This window comes from Quercus lobata, chromosome 7, assembly GCF_001633185.2.
Source record: "Quercus lobata isolate SW786 chromosome 7, ValleyOak3.0 Primary Assembly, whole genome shotgun sequence".
Classification (NCBI taxonomy): Eukaryota; Viridiplantae; Streptophyta; class Magnoliopsida; order Fagales; family Fagaceae; genus Quercus; species Quercus lobata.
The window spans coordinates 6,833,997-6,859,304 of NC_044910.1; the positions used below are offsets into that span (position 1 = coordinate 6,833,997).

The following is a 25,308-nucleotide window of genomic DNA, read 5'->3' on the forward strand; positions in this document are numbered from 1 at the left end:
TCAAAGAAGATAGAATCAGATGAGTATTCTTTTGTAAAAGAATCAAAACAGAGATTGTACTTACTACTTGATTAATACAAAAACATATTTGTGACACCTTTTTCAATTTGTTTGATTTGCAAACTTTGTGAAATTTTTTTGTTTACAATGTTGTTTGTTAGGATATATGTGAATCATGTTAGGAACATATGTCATTTAGTGTTGGCTAATCCTTTGACAAAACGCATTTTACTTGTACTTGGGTAAATCTAGGATGTGTTTAATACTTCAAAGAACAAGAGTTCAAGTCCATGATGTTCATATTACTGCATGTCACATGCTCATGCATTTTTCATGCATACGTACTTTCTTTTCTCTATCTTATTGATATTGATCTGTACTTGGTACTTTTTTGTTTGTCTCTCTCCCTCTCTCTCTTTCTTTCGGTTAGTTTGCTCTATGGCACCCAAAAAGAGCAAATCTACTTCGTTCCGGGTCATCTACTTCTGATTCTACCCCCTCTCACGTTCGGTTCCGTGATGAGAAGGCTTATACGGACTACTCGAAGAACTTTTCCTGATGTGGCATTCATTCGGAACGCCAAGTCGTCCTATGGAATTTTCCGATACTGACCTTCCCACTGTCATCTACAGTAGGGGTTGGGAGTCACTTTGTGGCATCTCGGTCACTTGTCCCTTCGAGATCATACATGAGTTTTACTCCAATATGCATAGATTTGATTACTCTGTATCTCATTTCATCACTCGCGTTCGAGGTATGCGCATTGTAGTCACTCCGGATCTTATATCTGAGGTGCTACACGTTTTGAAGGTAGAGTTTGTTGACTACCCTAGCTTTGATCATCTTCGGACTGTGTCCAAAGACGAACTCATGTCTCTATTCTATGAGACACCATCATCTTGGGGTGATCTTCAAAACACCCCTTGCTCAGGCTTTACAAAAAGTCCGAGGTTCCTAAATATGGTGATGACAATTGTTTTACATCCCTTGTCTCATTATAATTCGATTACTGAGCCTCGTGCTAGATTTTTGTTATCCCTACTTGAGGGACTCACTATAGATTTTCCCTTTTACTTCATACTCTTCCTTATAGATGTCTATAAAGATACGGCGATCCGTGATAAGTTCATTTTCCCTTCGGCTATTTCGCGGATTCTTCGCCATGCGTCTGTCTCCTATCCTGAGTCTTCACACTTCTCTGTCCTGTATACCATAGATGCAGTGATCGTTAGACAGAGCGAGGCCCAGCTTCAACCGAAGTGGCCATGGACCGAGATGGCGACTCCTCTAGCTTCTTTCGCTCCATCCACCTTTGCTCCTTCTTCTTCTGCGGGTGGAGTGACTCTCGAGGCCATCATGGCATAGCTTGTGCGCATGGATGCTCGCCTTGACACTCTTAGTGATGAGTTGTGTTAGGTGAACACCTATGTTGGTTGTATCACACGACGACAGGCTGTCAAGTCACTGCTTGCTCTCCATCTCCACAGGCTTCAGAGGATTAGAGTGATGATGGCTCCGGTAGTGATGATGCTGATGAGGATGATGGTGCTAGCTCTTCTGGTGACAAGGAGATGACTACTTCTTAATGACTTACCCTTTGTCATTCGTGACAAAAATGGGGAGTAGTTTTAAGCATGAGAGTAGTCATGTATTTAGGGGGAAAGTTAGTATAGGAGATATTTTTGTTAGGGAAGTGTTTTCTTTTTGAGGGATGTAGTGAGGACTTTTTGTATCTTTTCTTTTTAGATACATTGTTCTTGCATTGTGATAGCAAACCTTGTACTCATTTTGATATATATATATATATATATATATATATATTGAGGTTGTTATTACATTCTTTCACCTATCTCTTCATGTGTAGTTTCTTTTCCCTCTTTATGCATATGTTTCTTATTTATTGTATGTAATCTTTTATATTTTTGTTTTACACTAAAATGTCGTGATGAGTTTTGTTCAAAGTGTTTCAGAAATACAGGTTGTCAAAGTCTTTTTTGCCATGAACTCTTTTCTTGCAAGTTTTTAAGAGTTTGTGTTAGGATTAGATTTTATTGTATTTAACAAGTGAGTATGAGTTGAGTGATTTATGACTTTTCTCATATGATCATTTGTTTGTTGTGGTTTTGCCACGGGTTGCCAAATGAGGAGATTGTTAGGACATATGTGAATTATGTTAGGAACATATGTCATTTAGTGTTGGCTAATTTTTTGACAAAATGCATTTTACTTATACTTGGGTAGATTTAGGATGTGTTTAATACTTCAAGGAATAAGAGTTCAAGTCTAAGTGTTAAAGCCATGCAAATTTGTCCAAGAATCAAATAAAGAAGTACTGTATTTTAAAACTTGACAGCTAGCTCGACAAATAGCATTTATCGAGGTTTAAAAGGGATCTTCAGCCCGATGCTTGACAGCTGCTCGATAGATAACCTATTTATCGAGATTTACGTAAATCAGTTTTTCAGATCTGATTTCACACATATCCGTGATATTTGTTTAGGCTTTCTTTTCTCACAACCCTAAATATATAAAATGATTATTTTAAGAGCTGTCATAGTTGATGCAACTTAATGCAAAAAATTTTCACAAGCATATTGTGATTTGAGACATATGCCCTAGTTCATCTTTCTCTTGAAGAATTTGCTGCGTTTGTACGTCGTAGGGTTTTGTAATCAAGAATTTTCGTGATCTTCATCGTGTTGATGAACTAAAAAACTTTACAGCTAACATCCTTCTCAAGTTGGTGGTTAGTCACGTACTTGGATCCATGCATCGATTGGTTAATCACGTACTGGGAGCTGTGCATTGAAAATGAGAGATTGTCACTACAGAACAAGTCCAATTGGGTATTGGGGTAAGGGTTCAACTGTAGGTTGGTATAAGGTACTGAGATTCCTTTACTTGTAACCGCTTTTTGTGATAATAGTGAATTCTCGAGAGTGGTGACCTTAAAATCATACGGTGGGATTTTGCCTTGGAGGTTTTTCCTATTCGTAAACAAATCACTGTGTCAACTTTATTTTCTGCTGCATATTAACTTAGATGGTGATTTGTTTGTGCTATCATGCCTATTGCACGTTAATCAGATTAATTAATTAACTTGGCTAATTAATTGGTTAATTCATCATAAGGGGTCAATACATTCTTGGCCTATCATTGTTGGTGATTTTTTTATTAGGTTTCCAAATTCATGACCTCTTATTTTCACGCATGTGTGATGAACAGAATCTTGAAGTAGGGCTTTGGTGCTTCCATACTTGTTCATATTGTTTGTGTGTTCTGCCCTAGAAAGCACAAATATGGACACAAGTTAAGTATGGACATGACACAGTGACACAAGTAATTTTTGAAAAATTATGTCATTAAACAATCTGTACGACGTTACTCATAAGACACGAGTACAATACATATATGACACAAGTACAACACTCAAATTACATTATCCAGTTCTCTTGAAATTGCTTTAATTCAGTATTGCGCACAAACTATTTGTTAGAATGCCACACACAAGTTCATATTGTGTAAATCATTGTGTGAACTTCATGTACTCTAGCCTAGCACATGGTTAGGAGTGCATGGACTTGCTTGATTGCCTTGCAACTACCTGTTCTGGAGACTGGAGCTGCTGTGTTTATTGATGATCTGTCAGAGAAGGACCTCGATGGAACTTTGTGGAAGTGTTATTCAGAAGCAGCTGAAGTAAAAAATACTGCAAAAATGCATATAAAATGGTGTCAAGTTTCACCAAGCTAAAGTTATAAAGGTTATTCATGAGGAGCCTAAATCTTTGTTGATTTGCAATGATAGTTTCATAGTTCAGGCTGCCATGGTTCTTGTTGTGACTGGCTTTTCTAGATGCCTTGTTCAGTATGACAAGCCCGATAATCCTGGTTACAGAGTGGCTTATGGGATTTCGGCTGAGGTTGAAGAACACCCATTTGATGTAGGCAAAATGGTTTTCATGGACCAGAGAGATTCAAATCTGAACAACAATGTGGAGCTGAAAGAGAGAAATTGTAGGATCCCCACTTTTCTATATGCAATTCCCTTTTCCTCTGACATGATATTAATTTGTTTAGGAAACTTCCCTAGTTGCTCTGCCTAGAGTGCCTTCAAAAGATATCAAGGAAAGAATGGTGGCTAGATTAAGGCACCTGGGCATAAAAGTGAAAAAGCATTGAAGAAGATGAGCGTTGTGTCATTCAAATCTAGTAAGGTTATTTTCATTGGCCTTTTCTCTTTTGGCTACTCATTTTGTTATAAGAGGAAGAGTTCTGATATGCCGATTGAAACCTGCCAGAATATTATTTATTTATTTATTTGTTTATTTTGGTTCAAAGAAAACCTTGTTAGATTATGTTAGCAATAATAGCACTGGAATCAAGCCAATACATATAATTTCCTTAACCACTTCCAATTCATTTGTTTTGCCTCTTTGCATCGAGCCTGTATGGAGGGCTTACATTTTCAGAAATTAAAAAAATACATATTTGGATTTTTAATTGAAATAATTCAACATTTCTTCTGGATAATAAGTTTGATCTACTAATATACTTCGTTCAGTTGTCTTAAAAAAGAAAAAAGAAAAAAGAAAAAAAGAAGCCATTGGGCTTAATAGGCTTGGGGAACGGTTAAATTTCTAGTTTGAAATAAATCGAACGAGTAAAACAGTTTCACAAATGCGAATTTGTATTGATGAATGTGTGATACAATTCTCTGTAATTACAAAAGTGTGATCCTTTGATTCGATCTTTTTGAAAGATTTGTTGATTGGAATTGTGATAATGTGATTTTGATTCGAATACCAAATATACTTCAATTTGGCTGAAGAATAGATCAAAGATCTTTGAAACAGAATTCAATGAATCTCTAGTTATGAGCTTGTTAGAAATCTTTTGTTCTTCACATTCTTCGTGTGTTCTTTGTCTTTGAAAGTTTGTGGTGGAAGTTCTTTAGGGTTTTAGAGGCTTGAATCCATAGAGCTTCACTAATTTGTGGTTTGTTGAGGTTTTTGGAGATTTTTTAGCTTGATTCTAGTGAACTTTGAGGTCTAAATTGGATTCTAATTGTTGTCTAATTTTGCGCCGCGTATCTTATTTAAGTTTTTTTAATTTTTGTTCTAAGTGAGTTAATATTGTGCAAAAGACAAAGAATTGATATAAATAAACTATAAAAAAAGCCAATAAAAAAAGTAAGGCCATCTATATATCCAAGAGAGAAAAACAGAGTAAAACTTAGTTATACATGCACGGGTTATACACTAATACGTTACTTTTTTTTTTTTTGATAAGACACTAGTAACACTTAAAGACATGCACATCACGCACAAACTCTTACTTTTATTTCCAACCCAAACACATTGCATCAAATTAGACAGTACAATCACCCTCACTTATTGCAAGAAAACTTCAATACATTGACACTTAAACACATGCACATCACGCACAAACGCTTAATATTATTTCCAATCCAAACACATTGCAGCAAACTTAGCCAGTACAATCACCCTCTCTTATTACAAGAAAACTTCAATACCAAGTTAAACAAATTAATAATATATGTGGCTTTGGGACGATCTTTGGCCTTATTATTTGGAGAAAGTCATCTTAAATGGGTAATACTTAAGCAGTCTTGGAGCAGTATTTTAGACTCTCACGTAGGGATTGACTCCATGATACGACTAATTTGTGGGACTTATCCTTATGTGAGAGCCTAGAGAACTACTAGGAACTACGTAATTCTCAGCTAGCTAGACACACTTGAAAAGAAAACAGCAGATAAAATTTTACCTTGTCGATGTTAAGTTTCATGTGAAATTCTTGCAGAAGTTATCGCAGGGTCCTGGGGGAGAGTTGACAGTATATTTAGGCTGAATGATAGTGAGCACAAGTGCCAACAATGCGCCAACAAAAGTCATGAACGTCCAGGGGCTGCTGAAATGTTCGTGACAGAATTGAGCCAACCAGGTCATAAATACGTTCTTGTAGTGTTTTTCAATTTTTGATTTGATATCCCCATATATTTCGCTGTTAGGTACCAAGTCTGTAACGTCCGGTCCCAGTTAATCAGACCAAAAAAAAAAAAAAAAAAGGTCAAGATCAGATTTTTTGGGATTTCACGTGCCTCACCTAACCCCACTATCAATCATTCTCAACCACTCATTTTCACACTATTCATTTTCTCTCTTTGGCCGGCTCATTCACTTCACTTTTTTTTTTTTCATACACTCCTCTCTACACTCATCTTCTCCACCGGCACTTCCACACCACCATTTCTACCATAATTTTCCGGCAAGATTACCGAAAAATTCTTGAAAACCCATAACACCTTCACATCCTTTTTTTAAGGTAAAAATTTCTCATCTTTTTGGTAGGTTTTGCACTTTTGTTTGAGGTTATTTTTTATCTAAGTTTTAATAATGATACTCATGTGATTTATGAGTATTGTAAGTGATATTTATGTGTTTTTATGTATGAATTTTGTATTGGTGGAATTATTTGATGGGTGGGTATATGGTTTGTGCTAATGACGACTACTTAAGGTTTATGTATGGTGGAAAATTTAGGTATTTTGAGTTATAACATGTGATGATTGGTAAATCCAATTTTTCCATTTCTATTAGGTTAATTTGGAGTTAGTTGAAGTTCTAAATTTCTTGTCTTGGAGGATATTTTGATTTTGCTTTCCTGGTTCTCTTATTGATGTAGTGTAATTTTTATGAAAGCTAGTCATAATGTTGAAGATGATATTAAATGGGTTAACTTTATAAATTGGAGTTTATATCTTGTGAATTAATTTGTTGAGAAACTTTGGAAGAGGAATATGTTATTGATGAGGTTAAATATTAGACTTGCCTAATTAAGTGCTTATTTGACAATTTCTAAATTGTAGCTAGATACAATTTTAAACGTTATGCTTATTGTGTTAGTTTTGCTTGATATTGTTGAGATTCTAGCTAATCTCCTCTAGAGCTTGGAGGATTAGGCTTTTTGCGGGTTGCAAGGTAAGATGCTTTTTAATGGGATTTTGAAAAATGACCATGTTATATAAATGTTTTTGGGTTAGACACGCTTTTGGAAACTACCTATAGAAACTGTATTTTCCTAAAAACTATTGTGTCGTAACCTTAATATATATATATATATATATATGATTATATATGGAAATGCATCATATTTGGTATTGCATTTGGGGAAATGCATGAATTGTTGATATGGAAAAATGAGTATCTTTTATTTAATTTTTGATAAGGAAATCTTGAATGTTATGGTATATTAGAAAATTTAAAGATGCTTATCTTGTCTTGTTATGTGGGAAATTGTTAAAAAAATCTTTTGACAAAAATGAAGTTGAAAACCTTACAAACTTTGTGGAAGTTAGATTATTTAAGGTTTTTTTGAAACTATCTGGTTATAAACTATGTATTTGAAAGGAAATGTATACCTGTGAGCTTTATGTGGTTTTGACACCATGTCATGTGTGATTTCCCGGTGATCACCCGATTTGGTTTTCGTAGACTTTGTGACAACGGAATCAAATTCAGGTTAGTGCCCTTTCACTTTGGATGACGCATTCTTTCCTGTTGTCCATGGAGGGAAGAGGTTCCTTGATTGTGTGTGGGTGAGGCTGCTACCCATGGGGCCAAGAGACCACATGCAAGAGAGGTCCTATTTGATGCGCTCTCTCTGCTGCCCATGGGGGGAAAAAAAAACCTTGAGGGTATGGGTGAGGTTGCTGTCCATGGGGCCAAGAGTCTGCATACCAGAGAGGACAATATCATGCCATTTGTGAATGGGTGGATCCCCTGACCGGTCTATGTGGTAGTATGGTATATTTGTGATAAATTACCGTATGTTAAATATTATAGCTTTGGAAATTATATTGTTGTTGCTCACAGATTATAATATATAGTTTCATGAATTATTTTGAGAAACTTTGTGTTTCATCATTTAATCATTCTTGTTACATTATTATTGAAAATGGTCTGCAGTATTTAGTTAGCAATTTCCCAAAATAAAACATGTTTTGTAAACTGTTCATTATCATGAAACTTGCATTTCCCCCACCCCCATTAATTATGCTGCTTACTGGGCGTTAATTCATCCCAACCTTTAACAGTTTTTTAGATTTACTAGCTATATCTTGGGTATGGAGCTTACTTCTTTGGTGATGATTAGAGGTAATGTTAAATTTGGAGACTTTTGTTGTAAATAGTTGGTGACTTGATTTTGCTATGTTCAATGAGACCTTAATTAATTCTATTGGAGGTGGGTCGCTTGAGGTTTGTTAGCCTTTGGTGTGGTAGGCCTAAACTCAATGTTAAGGTCCTTATTCTTGATAAGATTGTGACTTTGTATAATTTAATCAGAGTTTTGTAATATATTCTTGTATTATGGGGAGGAACATGATTTTTAGTTATTGTTTGTAAGTTTATTATAGAGTTCTGACTTGTAATGTGGAGATTTATGGTTATATATTCTTATCCTGTGAAAATGAAAGGAAAACAAATATCTCCTATAATTTGGTTTTCCATAAAGGAAAAAAAATCTACAGATACCTTTGGGATGTATTTCTCATGCTTTGGACTCCTTTGGGTTTGGGGCGTGACAAAGTCGGTGCCTATTTCATTGAAGACTTGAACCACTTCTTCATCACTGCCAAGGCAATTATGGAGTATTCCTGCTTTCCTTAGCATCTTAACATCGTTAGCTTCATCGATTCACTACAAGAAAACTGAGCAATTGCGGCGGGTGCAAAAACCGCCGCTATATGTCGCCTATTGCGGCGCTTTTTTGGCCCGCCGCTATACATGAGATCTATTGCGGCGTTCTATATGCCCGCCGCAATAGCTCTGGTATTTTGCGGCATACTACAGCGGCGGGCCAATAACCCGCCGTAATAGACCTGTTTTAGTGGCATTCAGCTTAGAGCAATATGTACTCCTTTTTGCGGCGGGTTGGACCGCCGCAATAGACATTTAAATTTCCCTCTATTTTTTCGTCTTCCCATTTAAAGATCAAATAGTAAATTACACCCGATTGGCATGAAAATTGGCATGCATGTTAAGAACATATAGAAAATGTGATCCAACGGTTGGATTTTCAAAATTTGAATTCAACAATAAGTTATTGATTGGTGTAACATTTTTTAGAGTTACATCAAGTGTAACTAGAACTCAACGATATATTTCTTAATTCGATGTGAATTTTGAAAAATTTATCGTTAGATAACATTATCTTCATATATTTTTCATGCATACAAAAATTCAAGGTGATCAAAGATTAATAGTCATGTCATCAATTAATTATTTAAATTTAAGTTTTTGTAATTTAAAATAACGCATAAAAGATGAGTTTAAAGATCAAATGGTAAATTACACCCGATTGGCATGAAAATTGGCATACATGTTAAAAACAAATAGAAAATGTGATCCAACTGTTGGATTTTCAAAATATGAATTCAACAATAAGTTATTGGTTGGTGTAACATTTTTTAGAGTTACATCAAGTGTAACTTAAACCCAACGCTATATTTCTTAATTCGATGTGAATTTTCACAAATCTACCGTTAGATTACATTATCTTCATAAATTTGAAGGTGATCAAAAATTATTAGTCATGTCATCAATCAATTGTTTAAATTCAAGTTTTTGTAATTTAAAATAACGCATAAAAGATGACTTTAAAGATCAAATGGTAAATTACACCCGATTGGCATGAAAATTGGCATGCATGTTAAGAACATATAGAAAATGTGATCAAATGGTTGGATTTTCAAAATATGAATTCAACAATAAGTTATTGGTTGGTGTAACATTTTTTAGAGTTACATCAAGTGTAACTTGAACCCAACGCTATATTTCTTAATTCGATGTGAATTTTGACAAATCTACCGTTAGATTACATTATCTACATATATTTTTTACGCATACAAAATTTCAAGGTGATCAAAGATTAATAGTTATATCATCAATCAATTATTTAAATTCAAGTTTTTGTAATTTAAAATAACGCATAAAAGATGAGTTTAAAGATCAAATAGTAAATTACACCCCATAGGCATGAAAATTGGCATGCATGTTAAGAACAAATATAAAATGTGATCCAACGGTTGGATTTTAAAAATATAAATTCAACAATAAGTTATTAGTTGGTGTAATATTTTTTAGAGTTACATCAAGTATAACTTAAACCCAACCCTATATTTCTTAAATCAATGTGAATTTTGACAAATCTACTGTTAGATTATATTATCTTCATATATTTTTCAAGCATACAAAATTTCAAGGTGATCAAAGATTAATAGTCATGTCATCAATCAATTATTTAAATTCAAGTTATTGTAATTTAAAATAACGCATGAAAGATGAGTTTAAATATCAAATGACAAATTACACCCGATTGGCATGAAAATTGGCATGCATGTTAAGAAAAAATAGAAAATGTGATCCAACGGTTAAATTTTCAAAATGTGAATTCAACAATAAGTTATTGGTTGGTGTAACATTTTTTAGAGTTACATCAAGTGTAACTTGAACCCAACCCTATATTTCTTAATTTGATGTGAATTTTGACAAATCTACCGTTAGATTACATTATCTTCATATATTTTTCATGCTTAAAAAATTTCAAGGTGATCAAAGATTAATAGTCATGTCATCAATCAATTGTTTAAATTCAAGTTTTCGTAGTTTAAAATAACGCATAAAAGATGAGTTTAAAAATCAAAGGGTAAATTACATCCAATTGGCAAGAAAATTGGCATACATGTTAAAAACATATATAAAATATGATCCAACGGTTGGATTTTAAAAATATAAATTCAACAATAAGTTATTGGTTGGTGTGACATTTTTTTAGAGTTACATCAAGTGTAACTTGAACCCAACCCTATATTTCTTAATTCGATGTGAATTTTGACAAATCTACCGTTAGATTACATTATCTTCATATATTTTTCATGCTTACAAAATTTCAATGTGATCAGAGATTTATAGTTATGTCATTAATTAATTGTTTAAATTCAAGTTTTCGTAGTTTAAAATAACGCATAAAAGATGAGTTTAAAGATTAAAGGGTAAATTACATCCGATTGGCAAGAAAATTGGCATGCATGTTAAAAACATATAGAAAATGGGATCCAACGGTTGGATTTTCAAAATATGAATTCAACAATAAGTTATTGATTGGTGTGACATTTTTTAGAGTTACATCAAGTGTAACTTGAACCCAACCCTATATTTCTTAATTCGATGTGAATTTTGACAAATCTACCGTTAGATTACATTATCTTCATATATTTTTCATGCTTACAAAATTTCAATGTGATCAGAGATTTATAGCTATGTCATCAATTAATTGTTTAAATTCAAGTTTTCGTAGTTTAAAATAACGCATAAAAGATGAGTTTAAAGATTAAAGGGTAAATTACATCCGATTGGCAAGAAAATTGGCATGCATGTTAAAAACATATAGAAAATGGGATCCAATGGTTGGATTTTCAAAATATGAATTCAACAATAAGTTATTGGTTGGTGTGACATTTTTTAGAGTTACATCCAGTGTAACTTGAACCCAACCTTATATTTCTTAATTTGATGTGAATTTTGATAAATCTACCGTTAGATTACATTATCTTCATATATTTTTCATGCTTAAAAAATTTCATGGTGATCAAAGATTAATAGCCATGTCACCAATTAATTGTTTAAATTCAAGTTTTTGTAGTTTAAAATAACGCATAAAAAGAGTTTAAAGATCAAATGGTAAATTACATCCAATTGGCATGAAAATTGGCATGCACGTTAAGAACATATAGAAAATGTGATCCAACGGTTGGATTTGCAAAATATGAACTCAATAATAAGTTATTAGTTGGTGTAATATTTTTTAGAGTTACAGCAAATGTAACTTGAATCTAACCATATATTTCTTAATTCAATGTAAATTTTGACAAATCTACCATTGGATTACATTATCTTCATATATTTTTCTTGCTTACAAAATTTCATGGTGATCAAAGATTAAGAGCCATGTCATCAATCAATTGTTTAAATTCAAATTTTTGTAGTTTAAAATAACGCATAAAAAGAGTTTAAAGATTAAATGGTAAATTACATCCAATTGGCATGAAAATTGACATGCACGTTAAGAACATATAGAAAATGTGATCCAGCGGTTGGATTTGCAAAATATAAATTCAACAATAAGTTATTGGTTGGTGTAATATTTTTTAGAGTTACAACAAGTGTAACTTGAACCTAACCCTATATTTCTTAATTCAATGTGAATTTTGACAAATCTACCGTTGGATTACATTATCTTCATATATTGTTCTTGCTTACAAAATTTCATGGTGATCAAAGATTAAGAGCTATGTCATCAATCAATTGTTTAAATTCAAATTTTTGTAGTTTAAAATAACGCATAAAAAGAGTTTAAAGATCAAATGGTAAATTACATCCGATTGACATGAAAATTGGTATGCACGTTAAGAACATATAGAAAATGTGATCCATCGGTTGGATTTTTAAAATATGAATTCAAAAATAAGTTATTGGTTTGTGTAACATTTTATAGAGTTACATCAAGTGTAACTTGAACTCAGCCCTATATTTCTTAAGTCGATGTGAATTTTGACAAATCTACTGTTAGATTACATTATCTTCATATATTTTTCATGCTAAAAAAAATCAAGGTGATCTAAGATTAATAGCCATGTCATCAATTAATTGTTTAAATTCAAGTTTTTGTAGTTTAAAATAACGCATAAAAGATGAGTTTAAAGATCAAATGGTAAATTACATCCGATTGGAATAAAAATTGGCTTGCATGTTAAGAACATATAGAAAATGTAATCCATCTGTTGGATTTTCAAAATATGAATTCAACAATAAGTTATTGGATGGTGTAACATTTTTTAGAGTTACATCAAATGTAACTTGAACCTAGTCCTATATTTCTTAAGTCAATGTGAATTTTGACAAATTTACTGTTAGATTACATTATCTTCATATATTTTTCATGCTTACAAAATATCAAGGTGATCCAAGATTAATAGCCATGTCATCAATCAATTATTTAAATTCAAGTTTTTGTAGTTTAAAATAACGCATAAAAGATGAGTTTAAAGATCAAATGGTAAATTACATCCGATTGGCACAAAAATTGGCATGCATGTTAAGAACATATAGAAAATGTGATCCATCGGTTGGATTTTCAAAATATGAATTCAACAATAAGTTATTGGATGGTGTAACATTTTTTAGAGTTACATCAAGTGTAACTTGAACCCAGTCCTATATTTCTTAAGTCAATGTGAATTTTGATAAATCTACCATTAGATTACATTATCTTCATATATTTTTCGTACTTACAAAATATCAAGGTGATCCAAGATTAATAGCCATGTCATCAATTAATTATTTAAATTCAAGTTTTTGTAGTTTAAAATAACGCATAAAAGATGAGTTTTTGTAGTATTATATTCAATCTTATTAATCATGAAAATATTAAATATTACTATTTATAAAATATTTATGTATTAAAGATTAAATATTACTATTTATGAAATATTTATTTTTATTTTATTTTTTTGTAATTTATGGAATATTTAGTTCGGTCATATATACAAGAAATTTTATCACCAAATCTATTTGGGATGGAACTCATCTACAATATGAAATTAGGAGATGTATGTGAGAAGAGCTATCTTTTTTATTTTATTTTATTGTGTTCCTATTTTTCTATTAACGTAATTCAATTATTACTTAAATTCTATGATTTTTTATTAAAAAAATTTAGATAATGCAATTCATCTTAATTATTGATATTATTTTTTGATTTGTTGTTTTTAATTGATTATGCTAATTATTTCCTTACTTATGACAATGTTAAAAATGCTATGACTGGTAATTTATAGGTAAAATTTACATATACATTGCAATCTAGATACTTTATTTTTGTAATTTATGAAATTTATTTTTGGTTATATATGCAAGAAATTTGTTAGCAAGTATAATGGAAAGATTTTTAATTGCCATATATAAACAAATTAAAATTTTACTACAAAGAGCTTCTAAAAATTTAAAACTTGCCATAATTTTTAAAAATTTATATTTTATTTATTATTAAATTATATTCTATTATAAAAAATATATTTTTAAATTTATATATAATTTTTTTATTAAGTTATAAATCGGGCATAATTCTAGTGTATTAAATATTATTATGTAGAAAATATTCAATGAGGAGTACAACTAATTTAGTGGTAAGACATGCGCGGAATAATGTGTTGCCCAAGTTCGAACCCTACTAAACCCATATAATTTTTTTTCTCTTTATAACATAAAACTACATCGTTTATACATTAACTTAAAAAAAAAAAAAAAAAAACCCTAATCTCTACGTTTCTCACTTCAGCCGCCTCACCCTCATTCTTTTCTTTTCTTTTCTTTTCTTCTCTCTAAGTTTCATGCCTCTCTCTTACCTCTTCACCATCTCTCTCTTCATCACCCCCATTCTTTCTCCCAACTATAGCCAACCACCACATCCACTCACCGGCGACGTAGTTGGGCGGCGGCTATGGCTTTCAATATGCCCTCTCCGATTTCCTCAGTGATGAGGGTTTGTGGGTGGCCGTTGGTTTTTTTTTTTTTTCCTCTCCGATCTATGGATTTCAGGGGCCGTGGGTGGGTTTGTGTCGATCTCGTGGTGATTGCTTGGATTTGATGGGGAGTACGATTATTAATCGGCGATTTTGCAGTTGGAAATCTAAATTTCTATCCCGATCTACTAGGAATGAGATCTGCCTACTCCAGGTTTACTTTCATATATTTATATACATATTTTTTATGTTTTGTGTAATTTGGATCCGGGATGTTTATACATATATGCTTGTGTGTATAAATTTTTTTTTGGGGAGAAAATTGTGCGTATCATTTGGATATGGGATTTTTTTTTAAAAAAATCTTTCAATCTATTTTTTCTTTATGTGACAAATTGTATAGCTTAAAAAAAAAAAAAAAAAATCTTTTTGGGGATAATAGGATTTGAAACCATGTTCGTAAGACAACATACGTAATAGTGATGTAAACGATGTCCACTTATATAGCATGTTTTTTTTTATAAAGTCTATGGAAGGGTTTGGCTGATTGGAATTTCACTATGATTTTAAACATGTATTTTAAGTGTTTTAACTTTTTATCGGTAACATTCTTCCATGAATATAAATAAAAGGTTAAGAATAAAAAACTTTAAATATCAGTTTCTAAGTATGATGGATTGTTTGCAAACTTATGCTATAATTAAACATTGATCTAGTAAAAAATAAGAACTTTTCTAAATACGATTATAATTCTGAAAATTGTTATTTGAATCTTACTCGATAGTGTTTCTCATGTTGTAGCATTGGAGATTGGCATCATGATAGCTACTATACAAATCATTGCATCAACAAAATAAGAAAATAACAAATGGCATAAGCTGCCGCATTTAAAGAATGTTGACAGGTATCCCATTGTTTTTTATTTATTTATTATTTATATATATGAACTACAGGTATCCCATTGTTGAGACCTAATAGGAGATGCTAATTCAAAAAGAAGCTTTTCATGTACTCGGTTATTTGTAGGATTAGGATGCATTAGAGTTTTTTAGGCATAGTGAAGTGAGGATTGAATTTTGTAACTAATATGCATTTAAATAAACATTGAAATATAGTGGTATTCATCTTAATCTGATATTGTGAATAGTATTTGTGGGGCCCAACGACCAAGGTCCAGCCTTTCCAAGCCCACTCTCTACAAATCGTATTGTTCGGGCCCCTTTACATACGAGCCCATCCTTGGGTCGTTAAAAATTGTGTCCTTACAGTATTCATCTTAATCTGATATTGTGAGTAGTATTCATCTTTATCTTTGGTAGTTTATTTTGAAAACATCGTAAAAAGATATATATATATATATATATACTTTTTTTTTTCAATCTCTAAAATAGTGTAGTGATTTTTCTATACAAAATTAGCAAACTATGTTTATGTATAGGAGTTTCAAAGATTTACTATGTGTTTTGGGGAAAATCAATAAGTATAGTGTAGGGGTTTTTTTTTTAATTTTTTTAATTTTTATATAATTTTTTAAAATTTAAATTCCAATTGTCTTTAACCATTTGTCATAATGCTTTTTGTCTTGAAGTTATGTTTTGGGAAAATCAATTTAAACTAAACAATATGTTAGTTATTGGGTATATTAAAAAGTTGATACAAAAATTAGAGAGCAAACCTCAGTTTTCTTAATTAAATTCAATACATGGATTCATTAAATTTAATTATCTTTCGGAAAGATATATATATATATATATATTTTATGCTTTAATTTAGTTAGATAATCTAAGGAATTGTACTTAAATTTTATCCTTAATCGAATTATTTATATTCAAGTATGAAAATTCTTAACACTTGCTATTTCTTTTTATGATAAATAGCTCAAAGTATAAAACACTTTTATAATGTATTCTTCATTCTTTCTCATTCCTAAATCCATTTTATTAGCTTTCTAAAAAAAAAGAAAAAAAAGAAAGAAATCCATTTTATATTTATTAACATGATTACTAAACGGGTATAACATGTCTAAAAAATTAAATAAATTGGCAACAGTTGCTAGCATGTTTATGCCACATAGCACTAAAATATAAAACTCTTGAATAATGTTTTCTACATACGCTTTCTTTGTTTCGAAGTAAAATATTTTCAACTATAAAATATTTTATATGTAAAATATTTTTGGTAAAACATTTTATCAGCTTGGTTACCAAATGAGTGTAACGTATTTAAAGAACTTTGGTGGTAGGGATCAAATTTGTACTTCGCATACCACTTGTGTTCTCAAAAAGACCACCATTCTAATTCTTGATTATATGCACTTCAAAGCTTCTTCCTTCTTTTTTATTTTTATTTTTATTTTCGATTATCAATATCCATGTATAGCCCAATTTGTTTTTATTCCAAATAAAGTGGTGGAAGTTTGTCTACTAAAGTCCTGCCTAATCTTTTTGGTTAGCTAATAACTAAACTTGAAATTGTTTTGTAAATGTGCATTACTTCAATTATCTTTAACCAAGATAAAGATATGATTGCTAGATGTCAAACCTTAGTATTATGTTTAATGCTTATCGGTGTTTTCCTACTTCATGCTTTTCAGATTAGTATAATAAAGTGTTTTCCTAGCTCATATTCTATAGTACCAACAAATTTTTTATTTTTGTTTTTATAGTACCCACTTATATCTTAACCATGAGATGATAACTAATTTATTGCCTGGCATAGTTTGGTTACTTGTTACAGTACACACACAAGCATCTCCACTTAAGTTACAATGTTAATGCCATGTGTTGCGGTATGGTTACAGGAAGTATATTGCAAGGGACCAAAACAATCAAATATGCAAATTGCAAGCATCCATCAAATCATAAACCGGAAAAATAGAATGACTTCCTAAGATAGATATCCAATCTAATAGTGTTTTAAGGAAGAAAAGTTATAAGTTGGCTATTGTCTTTTCAGAGTCTTCAAAACACCGGTTGTTTCTCTCCTACCAAATGCACCACATCAAACAATGACTTCTAAAAGATTGTTCAGTAACTGGGTTGGTTATATGATAAGAAAATTTAGAAAAAATAAAATAAAATAAAAGTAATAATCACAAGGGAATAAGTGTCATTTTTAAAAAATAGGAGAGTTTTTGACATTGTTGGGGAAAAACTTGAACTCCCTATGCTCCAGCAGGTGGTGAAGGTGTGCCTAACTGTTATAACATTTATTGCTGAATACTTGCTTACAGCTATTCTTTACCATATTATATTTTCTCACAAGGGAACTAAAATTAACTCCTGTTCTTTTTTTTGTAGATGGAGGAAGTGCTGCATCTGAGGATGGGAATACATTGGAAGTGCTGCATCTGAGGATGGGACTACCAATGTATGAGACGCTGCTGTTGGCTCTTTACTCTTGTGAGAACTACTAATTGTTATTCGGATACCTACATAGGTAATGAGTACTTTTCTGTTGTTTTCCAAAATAAAGTCTGGTGAAAATGTTTTGTTGTTAGCTAAAGGAACAAACTATAATTATAATGCAATTGAGATTTATGAAGCTTCAGTTTCTGCTGTTCCATATGTTTTTCTGTGTGGGACATCACTGCTCATTTTATGATAAATGTAAATAAAAAGGCTTATGTATGACTAGCAAAAAAATTTTCTGTTGTTTATTATTATCGGTATCTGGTTGTATTGTTGAAACTATACATGTCCTTTGTATTTTACTTGGGAAATGACAATTGTCTCCAATTAACTCTAGCTCAAATGGTATAAGAATAAGGTGAAGGATGAGATTGTGAGATCGAGACTCATGGGTGCACGAGTAAATGGCTAATAAAAAAAAGAATTGACAATTGTCTCTTTTAAATTTAAGAACAAAAATATTTACATATTGTTTCCATATAGACAAAATTGTTAAAGATCATTGATGTGTTTGTCATTGGCGTGAAGTTTCAAGCTTTGTTGCCTTTTTCTCTACCTTGTTTGTAAGTCAGATTGTTTAACTCTCACTCTCAGTTTGGTTTCATAATTGAGCCAAGTCTTTCTTTTGAATGTGGCCGATTCTAGGTACAAATGGCTACATTTTAACTTTGTTTGAGTATGTAATATGCTATGCACGTTTAATATAATACCCATAATTCATTTTTCAGTCAAAACACTCTGTAACTCCAACACCCATGAATAAAATCTCTTATCTCCACCTTTGAAAGTGAGACCAAAAGTATTGGACAAGCTTAAAATCTGAAGTTTCTTTTCCCTTCTTTCCTCAAGGTAATTTCTTTTGTTGCCTAAACCAGTCTTGGGCTGCTTGAAATGGTTGGAATTCTAAATGATTACAACAACAACAACAACCAAAGCCCTAATCCTAAATTTTTTGGGTTTGGCTTTAGATCTGTAACAGTTTGTTAGAATCTGTCACAAGTATTCTTTTCCACCATTCTATTCTATTTGTAAACTGAAATCATACTTCTTATTATTTTCTTAATTGACATGTTCTTTTTTACTACTTCTACTAATGCTATTTTTGGTAATCCTTTACCTTATTTTGCCGGTGCATTAATTGCTCTTTATAGAATATGACTAAACCATGTCAAGTGACTCTCCCTTATCTTTTCATTAATAAGGCCACTCATCTTTAGGCAGATTTTCTCATTATGAATCCTATCTTTTCATGTATTTTCATTTATTTATTTTAGAATTCACATTTGTGGTATTGTGTTAGTAGAGTTAAAAATATTACAGGTTCTTTGTAACATGTCTGAATAATATATTTGATGCAAACATCGGTTTTGAAAGCCACTGATAAAAACAAAAAAAAAAACCTATAGCGGCGGGCATGACCCCGCCGCTAAAAGTCAATGCCACGAATTCTGAACATGTATGGCGGCAGTTTTATGCCCGCCGCAATAAACCTTCACCCGCCGCTAAAAGGTACATCTATAGCGGTGCTTTCTGTGACCGCCGCAATCGACCTATAGTGGCACTGCATAACTGACGGGACGGCCCGCCGCAGTAGCCCGTTTTTCTTGTAGTGATTAGTGAATCAAGGAAGGATATGTAAGAGGTGATCCCAAAGTCATTTTACAAAATCTAGACACATCTCGTAGGCTATCAAGTTCAAGAACTTTGGCCTTGTTGAGTCATCCACAATTATTGGAGGAAGCCAAAAGTGTCCCAAACAACCGAGTGCAGTAAAAGATATGTCACTCAAACAACTACCTTTCTCTTTACTGCGTTCCACATGAATACTTGCTGCTCGAAGCTCCTGAACATTGCGATAGGATTGCGAAGTATGCATTTCTGATTTCGCTCCATTGTTTTTTTTTTACTTACCCAAGAGACGTGTCCTCAGACGATCAAGAAGATGGATGGGATCTACATCTCTAGAACTATCAATTGAGAGATACCGTGACGATGAATTAATTGATGAGTGATCCTCTTCCTCTGGTTGCAGTTTCTGTCTCTAAGCGAGATTCCACGATAATGAACTTGGGCATAGTTTCAGGAAAACTGATAACTGATCCTTTGGTAGTGTTAATATCGCCTGCTTATCAATGTAACTTTTAATCAATCCCTCCAACGTGCTTTCATTCCCATTCCAGTTCATCAACCATTTGAGCAGACAATTGGGAAGCTGGTTCTCAATCAAAAACAAATCCAATTGCGTAAAGGCTACACAGTCGGGTTTTATATCCAGGTCTTTGAACTTGTTTTTTTCTGCGCAGTATATGTATTGTAGTGTCGCGCAGCCGTCCACCAACATCAGCCAAGCGAGGGCCTTATCATCTTCAAACTTCTTGTTTGCCTTCCCGATGTAGCATGCCCTCAGTTCCATGATCTTCTCCCCAACCTTCTTGTACAAATCGTTTATCTTCTCTGCGCTGCCATTGACGAACTCATTTGTCATCATAAGCTTGTGCTTCTCTCCTAGCTCGTACTTCTTATCACCATGATGGATAGGACCGATTGATATCGCTCTTGGCTCATAGTGCTTTTGGAAATCCTTGTGACCTCGAAGCACGGATATAACCTTTTGTATCTTAGGTGTTTGGGGTGGCTTCACATTTCTTTTTGCGTCCAATACTGATTTAATCCTTGACTTCAGCTCCGGGTCCTCGGAGATGCCGCTGCTTGTTTCACCGGCTTCTCTTCTGGCCATAGTAGTAACAAGGCAATTGAATATTTTAATTTTGCTTTCCTACCTAGTATTTACTACCCGGAAACTTTATATAGCTTGACAAATTTATTTGGCTCTTATTTGAATATGGGTAATGCATCTATTTGAGAAATGTTTTGACATCACTTTTATGAGAAATTTAAAAAGTTGTTAAAACATTAATTTTTTTATTTTTTATTTTTTATAAAAGCTTTCTTTAAATGAATTGTTTACCATTATCCTAAAGACATTCGTTAGTATTTTCCTTTAAATATAACCTAAAGCAAATATACCTTATGTTGAATGAACATATCAATTAAGCTAGGAATAAAACTACTAGCTAGTTATGTCTAGAACATTTAAAAATAAATTGAAACTTTCTTATTGCTATCATAGTTTCATTAATTAACATTGTACATTTTGCTAAATAAATCAATAATGTGTGTGTTAAGTTACCCATTAATAACAAATTTTTGTTTAGGATTTGTTGTGAAATTGTCATGAAAATTTTTAAATATAACATTACTCATGTAAGATATATGGTCCGTTTGAATTGAGCTTATTTTTGCTGAAACTGAAAACATTGTAGCAAAATAATTTTTAAATGTGTAAATAGTATCGTGAGACCCATTTTTAATGAAAAAATTGTTGAAAAGTGGAATTTGTGGGTTCGTAAACAGTGCACGGGTGCACTGTTCATGGTTGACTTTTTCAAATAATGCGGCTGAAAAAAAAAAAAAAAAAAAAAAGTCAGAAAACGCAAACGCATCTACTTATAATTCGAATCCAAACACATACATAATGTTGGCTAGGGTAAGACATGTGTTGGTCTTGGCACCTATATTTGCCCCAATTGGGCACAAGAGGAAGTGTGTGTTATGTGGGATATAATCCCATTCTATGCATTTGCACCACATGTCAACTAGGGTAAGTCGTGTGGGTGGCTTGTTTTGTTCATCAATATAATAAATAATTTTTTTAATTTCTATCTTTTTACTAAAAATTGCTTTTTTTATGACATGCTTTTGGGGAATAATTTCTCATCGCATTGAATTCTATAACATAGAGTTCGTTTAATTTTGAAATTTTATAATAAATGGTTTTGACTGAGAATAATTTTGTCTTTCATTTTATAATAAATGATTAAGATTATATAATCTTAATAATCCATTTAAAAAATCCTATAATAATGATATCACGTCAAGAACTTAAAAAAAAAAAAATGACATGCCAGGTTATTTAGTTTTTATTTATTTATTATTATTTAATAAAAAAACCCATAAAGTCCACGTCACTACTGTGCCTTCGATGGTAGAGTTTGTCTCCTGCAGCTGCGAGATCTTGGCACTAATGACAACGTAGAGCACTTGAATCAAATTCTTCCATTTAAGATTTCTTGTGTGTTTCCACTCCCCAAAACTCGAAAAATAGATTTATTCATTTTCTTATATTATAGGAACACATACAAGATTTGGCACTACAAAAAGAATAATGGTAATCCCACCAACTGACTACTTCATTTTTGAATTTCATAGTAATAGAAGCTCATGTCCTACTGATACAGAATCTGTAACTTGCTATCATTTTGTCAAGTAGGTAAAGAAGTTGCAGCTCCATAAAAATTTTAGGATGACGTAAAAAATTACAATTTTTGTCACAAGTTTTCATGTGACAGACTGTGAGTGATGAAGAAAAAGTAGCAAGTTTATATTAAAGTGATAGACAATCAATCATAGTCTATTACGTAGAATAGTTATACCTTTTTATGTGATACTAGAAATACCCACAGCACCGAATGAAAAATCTCTTTAGTTATGTGAGGAAATCCAGCCTTTTACACCTATCATACAATTTTTAGATCTTTTTATTTACAATATATATAATGACTCTAGAACCTGATCCCCCAACTAATTTCACCCCAACCTGAACGAATCACAAAAACAAAAAACCAAAGAAGTACAGGCATATCATAATTCTCCCTCAAAAGCACGCCAATCATAATTTATAATAAAATGACAACAAATTTTTTTTTTTTTGGGGGGTTAAAACGAAATCTTAATTAAACGAAAACTGTTTTTTTGGTTAAAACCAAATCATATAAAATAAACATTGATCAATGGAAATATGTCATGACAGTTATCAAGTTCAATGAAACCACCCTTGAGATAAAACAATAAGGCATCGGTGATAAGGAAATCCAAATCTCCCCAAGGAGTTGGAGGGATTTAGTCACCTGTTGATTTTTTGTTTTACCAAATTAGTTTACATTTTTTTTTTTTTTTTTGCTTGAGTAAAAAAAAAATCTCAGAAATTTTCTTTTTCATTTCAATTTAGTTTGCATACTTCACTATTGTACGGAAAATAAACTTTCCTTCCATGGGCGGCAATGCCTGCAAATAATCTCTCGTGTATCACATTGACAACAGATCTATAGCAACAGTGTATACCATGCTTGCTGGGTAGGTAAAGAGTCTTTTACGTGTATCACATATGTTCTTAATTATTTTGTTTGAAGCACGATTTGTCATAGATATGTTGATGCGAACTATGTACTAGCTAGGTTCGAATCATAAGAAAACTCTGACAAAGTGCGCCACATTAGATAGCAATCTTGCTGCATAAACATGAAGGAATAACCCACAATTTATAGGAAAAGTATTTTGAAATTTGGGCATCACATACCACTCTTGCTTTAGTAAAAGGTTAAAAAAAAAAAAGGTTTGGTTCGCGCTCATGCTGCCATGTACGGCTTCATCGAACAAACCTGAATAATACAACTAGTTTGGACTTCAATGAAGTACGTAAATTTGGTACCTTATATATGAGTAAAGTTCAAATGCACTAAGGCAATTGTTTAAGGGAAAAATTTGTTACACACTCAAAAAAATAATTGATATTATATCTTAAAGTCATAATGCCAATTGGCAATTGGCTAGCATGGGTCCAAAAAAAATTGGCACTTCTCAAACCATGCAAAAGTGAAAGATTCATGCAATGAATGGTTTTTTTTTTTTTTTTAAATATTAAAAAAATTAGAAATTACACAGTTAGAATATAATAATAATTTTTTTTAACTTTTAAAGCATATATCGATTTATTTAATTTAAAATAATTTAAGTAATAAATGTCTTATGACAATGTTCCTCCGATGCAACTCATCCATGTCGTAGAATTGAATTTATACTTGATAAACTTTGCTTGAAGAATTTAGGAGTAGTGTTGCAATTTTTCTTTCCATGAATAAGCAAGATTTTTTGAAACACACATGCAAAGATATTACAAAGAACAAGAAGCTGAAATTAAAAGAGCAGCCACAAATACTTCTTACTGTCTAGAATCTAGATCACAAACCAATTATAGCATGCTACATTTCAATAAAATATCAACTTTTTAATTTTTTTTTAATTGTTTATCTTTCTTCACATATAACAACCACCATTTAACATCTTCCTTCATTCTCAGAATACATAAAGAAATATTAAAAAATTAAACACAAAATGAATAGTGCCAGTATATATTTATAGGTACGGTTACTGTAATAATCATGTATTTTTACATAAATTTGCATGGCCAAATGAGAGTAAATTTTGAGATTTATTGGATAAAATGTGATACTTTTTCTATTATACAACTATTGATGTGAGTGCTCTAAGGGTCATCAACTTATACAAAAATTTATGTTTAATTTAATATAAGAACCTACATTTTTTTTTTATATACACATTTTTCAAAATACCACATATCAGATTATTTATTTTATATTATATTTCATTAAAATATCAAATTTTCTTGATTTTTTGTAATTTTTTCTCTTTTTTCATACACAACAACTATTGTCTATTCATTTTTTTCTTCCTCGAGATACGTAAAGAAAGAATAGAAAACTGAATGCAAAATGAATAATATCAATATAAATTTATACAATTACTATAAAGAAACTTATAAATTTACACAATTATACACTGATTAATTACTATGGGTCAATTCTAGGAAAAATTATGTAAATTTTAAAAAAATTTCTATTATACATCCACAAACAACTTTTATGCCAACATCTTCTATTGGATTCTTTAAAAGTTATGAATACATATACACACTTTTGACTTTTCTTAATCAACTATATTTTGTGAATTGATAAAAATGGCAAGCTTGAAATTCAATCTGGCAGTACCAGATATGTGGAAACAAATATAAAAGAAACTGAAACTTGCTTGAGACGGTTGTGTACCAAAAAAAAAAGAAACTTGCTAGGGTTTCATTATATATATATGGTATCCTTTTCTGAATAAAGCATTGATGGTGACTAGCTTTTTGCATTTATCCATTGAAAAGGTTTGATATTTTTTTTAATAAAGATAGAAATTCTATTCTAACATAATCTAAGTATATATGTGTGTGAAGCTTCATTTTGAAAATTTGAACTCCGGCCCTTACTTCCCACACCTCACAAGCTCTCATACTTGGTATTAAACATGCATAGTTTTATTAGTGTCTTTGCTTAAATTTATACCAGCTTTATGCTACTCTAATATACAGCTAGTTGTTCTATGATACAGTGAA

General features: G+C 31.7%; 2 long non-coding RNA genes and 1 pseudogene across 2 annotated transcripts; all 3 read left to right on the plus strand.

Annotated features, from left to right (window-relative positions):
* The first annotated feature begins 3,575 nt into the window (after positions 1-3,575).
* LOC115952413 lies at positions 3,576-4,212 on the plus strand (annotated as a pseudogene).
* A 1,978-nt stretch (positions 4,213-6,190) lies between these two features.
* LOC115953719 lies at positions 6,191-7,670 on the plus strand. The gene is made up of 3 exons (XR_004083780.1): positions 6,191-6,347; positions 6,929-7,003; positions 7,517-7,670. It is a non-coding gene; the product is annotated as an uncharacterized LOC115953719 (long non-coding RNA).
* A 6,778-nt stretch (positions 7,671-14,448) lies between these two features.
* On the plus strand, positions 14,449-18,168 carry LOC115953612. Its single transcript, XR_004083754.1, has 2 exons — positions 14,449-14,818; positions 17,904-18,168. It is a non-coding gene; the product is annotated as an uncharacterized LOC115953612 (long non-coding RNA).
* The last annotated feature ends 7,140 nt before the right edge of the window (positions 18,169-25,308 follow it).